General features: G+C 52.6%; 4 non-coding genes across 4 annotated transcripts; all 4 read left to right on the top strand.

The window, feature by feature from the left end:
- Positions 1-421: 421 nt before the first annotated feature.
- trnad-guc (transfer RNA aspartic acid (anticodon GUC)) lies at positions 422-493 on the top strand. Its single transcript has one exon. It is a non-coding gene; the product is annotated as a tRNA-Asp (tRNA).
- An 886-nt stretch (positions 494-1379) lies between these two features.
- Positions 1380-1452, top strand: trnav-cac (transfer RNA valine (anticodon CAC)). The gene has a single exon. It is a non-coding gene; the product is annotated as a tRNA-Val (tRNA).
- Positions 1453-2857: 1405 nt separating this feature from the next.
- On the top strand, positions 2858-2930 carry trnav-cac (transfer RNA valine (anticodon CAC)). Its single transcript has one exon. It is a non-coding gene; the product is annotated as a tRNA-Val (tRNA).
- A 444-nt stretch (positions 2931-3374) lies between these two features.
- Positions 3375-3446, top strand: trnad-guc (transfer RNA aspartic acid (anticodon GUC)). The gene has a single exon. It is a non-coding gene; the product is annotated as a tRNA-Asp (tRNA).
- Positions 3447-3872: the final 426 nt, after the last annotated feature.

Below are 3872 nucleotides of genomic sequence, written 5' to 3'. Positions count from 1 at the left end.
TTTGGACTTGGAAAACCACTCCAGTCCTCTTCTTGGTGCACAGGACAGGAAGGCCGACCATCTCTTTCTCGCATTGGGTCTCATGTAGAAATTAATTTTGTTGCAGTACCACAACTGACCAAAAGCCAGTCATTCTCCATTAACGTACACTAGCTCCACCACCAGACCCCAGCAGCAGAGGTTCCGAGAGGGGGTCCCCGGAGGTGCGGGGAACCCCGTACCAGCTGGACCAGAGCCTCGCGGCAAACCGAGCCGAGACTCGGGGGGCTTCACCTGCATTCCCGTCGCGCTGAGACCGCGGAGAGCCGAGAATCGCGGACCAATATAAAAGATTAAAAAGAGATGGACACTGACTTTCCAATGACATTGGTACACAGTTATTAAGTTGCTGCAATCAGGAAGTTATTTTGGCACAAAACTGTCCTCGTTAGTATAGTGGACAGTATCTCTGCCTGTCACGCAGAAGACCGGGGTTCGATTCCCCGACGGGGAGTCTTCTTGTTTCGTACGATGATACCTACATGATTGAGTCAAGTAAACAATGGTCATTAAGAAAATAGACTAGCAGTTGCTGTATGCCTGCCAAAGAAGCTTCTAAATGCTGCAGCTTGATCAGAGGAAACTCTGATTGAGGGTGGATTTTATACACACAGAAAATGTCATTGAAGAAGTAAAAAGAGCAGTTATTTAGGACAGCATCTAGAGCATCTCTGGGAGAATCGCTTTTTAATGCCCGCCGTCGCCTCGTCCCAGACACAGACTGACAGCACGGCCCTGAAAGCCACTCACCAACCCGGCTCACCGCCCCGCTGCTCAGAAACTCACCTTTGACTCACCGTCCAGACCCGGAGCCACCCAAAGACCCGGCTCACCGTGCAAACCCGGGGACCCGCTGTTAAGCTCCCCCCCGACCAGCCACCGGAGTGAAAGAGCCAGACCGCAGAAAGCCACTCACCAACCCGGCTCACCGCCCCGCTGCTCAGCAACTCACCTTTGACTCACCGTCCAGACCCGGAGCCACCCAGAGACCCGGCTCACCGGCGAACCCGGGGACCCGCTGTTAAGCCCCCCCCCCACCAGCCACCGGAGTGAAAGAGCCAGCCCGCGGAGCTGGAGGACCAGGGCCCTGGTACCCTAAACACCCAGACGCTCTCGGTAGCATGGACAGCACTCATGGACAGCACTCTGTCAGGTGCCACCACCACAATGTCAGACCACAATAACAGCAGAAGTGGGTTCCATGGTGTAATGGTTAACATCAGCATGAGTCTTTGAGAGCAGCCAGGAGAAAACCTGCAGTATCCATCTTACTGTCAAGAATTGTAGCAGAGTTTTTTACAGGATTTTATTTTTATGCCCGCCATTTTCAAAGCATGTCTGTTTCCGTAGTGTAGTGGTTATCACGTTCGCCTCACACGCGAAAGGTCCCCTGTTCGAAACTGGGCGGAAACATGTATGACTTTGCAATAACATTATTTGGACTTGGAAAACCACTCCAGTCCTCTTCTTGGTGCACAGGACAGGAAGGCCGACCATCTCTTTCTCGCATTGGGTCTCATGCAGAAATTAATTTTGTTGCAGTTCCACAACTGACCAAAAGCCAGTCATTCTCCATTAGCGTACACTAGCTCCACCACCAGACCCCAGCAGCAGAGGTTCCGAGAGGGGGTCCCCGGAGGTGCGGGGAACCCCGGACCAGCTGGACCAGAGCCTCGCGGCAAACCGAGCCGAGACTCGCGGGGCTTCACCTGCATTCCCGTCGCGCTGAGACCGCGGAGAGCCGAGAATCGCGGACCAATATAAAAGATTAAAAAGAGATGGACACTGACTTTCCAATGACATTGGTACACAGTTATTAAGTTCCTGCAATCAGGAAGTTATTTTGGCACAAATCTGTCCTCGTTAGTATATTGGACAGTATCTCTGCCTGTCACGCAGAAGACCGGGGTTCGATTCCCCGACGGGGAGACTTCTTGTTTCGTACGATGATACCTACATGATTGAGTCAAGTAAACAATGGTCATTAAGAAAATAGACTAGCAGTTGCTGTCTGCCTGCCAAAGAAGCTTCTAAATGCTGCAGCTTGATCAGAGGAAACTCTGATTGAGGGTGGATTTTATACACACAGAAAATGTCATTGAAGAAGTAAAAAGAGCAGTTATTTAGGACAGCATGTAGAGCATCTCTGGGAGAATCGCTTTTTAATGCCCGCCGTCGCCTCGTCCCAGACACAGACTGACAGCACGGCCCTGAAAGCCACTCACCAACCCGGCTCACCGCCCCGCTGCTCAGAAACTCACCTTTGACTCACCGTCCAGACCCGGAGACACCCAGAGACCCGGCTCACCGTGCGAACCCAGGGTCCCGCTGTTAAGCTCCCCCCCGACCAGCCACCGGAGTGAAAGAGCCAGCCCGCAGAAAGCCACTCACCAACCCGTCTCACCGCCCCGCTGCTCAGCAACTCACCTTTGACTCACCATCCAGACCCGGAGCCACCCAAAGTCCCGGCTCACCGTGCGAACCCGGGGACCCGCTGTTAAGCCACCCCCCCCCACCAGCCACCGCAGTGAAAGAGCCAGCCCGCGGAGCTGGAGGACCAGGGCCTTGGTACCCTAAGCACCCAGACGCTCTCGGTAGCATGGACAGCACTCATGGACAGCACTCTGTCAGGTGCCACCACAACAATGTCAGACCACAATAACAGCAGAAGTGGGTTCCATGGTGTAATGGTTAACATCAGCATGAGTCTTTGAGAGCAGCGAGGAGAAAACCTGCAGTATCCATCTTACTGTCAAGAATTGTAGCAGAGTTTTTTACAGGATTTTATTTTTATGCCCGCCATTTTCAAAGCATGTCTGTTTCCGTAGTGTAGTGGTTATCACATTCGCCTCACACGCGAAAGGTCCCCTGTTCGAAACTGGGCGGAAACATGTATGACTTTGCAATAACATTATTTGGACTTGGAAAACCACTCCAGTCCTCTTCTTGGTGCACAGGACAGGAAGGCCGACCATCTCTTTCTCGCATTGGGTCTCATGCAGAAATTAATTTTGTTGCAGTTCCACAACTGACCAAAAGCCAGTCATTCTCCATTAGCGTACACTAGCTCCACCACCAGACCCCAGCAGCAGAGGTTCCGAGAGGGGGTCCCCGGAGGTGCGGGGAACCCCGGACCAGCTGGACCAGAGCCTCGCGGCAAACCGAGCCGAGACTCGCGGGGCTTCACCTGCATTCCCGTCGCGCTGAGACCGCGGAGAGCCGAGAATCGCGGACCAATATAAAAGATTAAAAAGAGATGGACACTGACTTTCCAATGACATTGGTACACAGTTATTAAGTTCCTGCAATCAGGAAGTTATTTTGGCACAAATCTGTCCTCGTTAGTATAGTGGACAGTATCTCTGCCTGTCACGCAGAAGACCGGGGTTCGATTCCCCGACGGGGAGACTTCTTGTTTCGTACGATGATACCTACATGATTGAGTCAAGTAAACAATGGTCATTAAGAAAATAGACTAGCAGTTGCTGTCTGCCTGCCAAAGAAGCTTCTAAATGCTGCAGCTTGATCAGAGGAAACTCTGATTGAGGGTGGATTTTATACACACAGAAAATGTCATTGAAGAAATAAAAAGAGCAGTTATTTAGGACAGCATCTAGAGCATCTGTGGGAGAATCGCTTTTTAATGCCCGCCGTCGCCTCGTCCCAGACACAGACTGACAGCACGGCCCTGAAAGCCACTCACCAACCCGGCTCACCGCCCCGCTGCTCAGAAACTCACCTTTGACTCACCGTCCAGACCCGGAGCCACCCAAAGACCCGGCTCACCGTGCGAACCCGGGGACCCGCTGTTAAGCTCCCCCCCGACCAGCCAC

The sequence above is a fragment of the Cololabis saira genome, chromosome 7, assembly GCF_033807715.1.
Source record: "Cololabis saira isolate AMF1-May2022 chromosome 7, fColSai1.1, whole genome shotgun sequence".
NCBI lineage: Eukaryota > Metazoa > Chordata > Actinopteri > Beloniformes > Belonidae > Cololabis > Cololabis saira.
The sequence above is the reverse complement of the archived record's forward strand: the minus strand, read 5'-3'. Positions and strand labels throughout refer to the sequence as shown.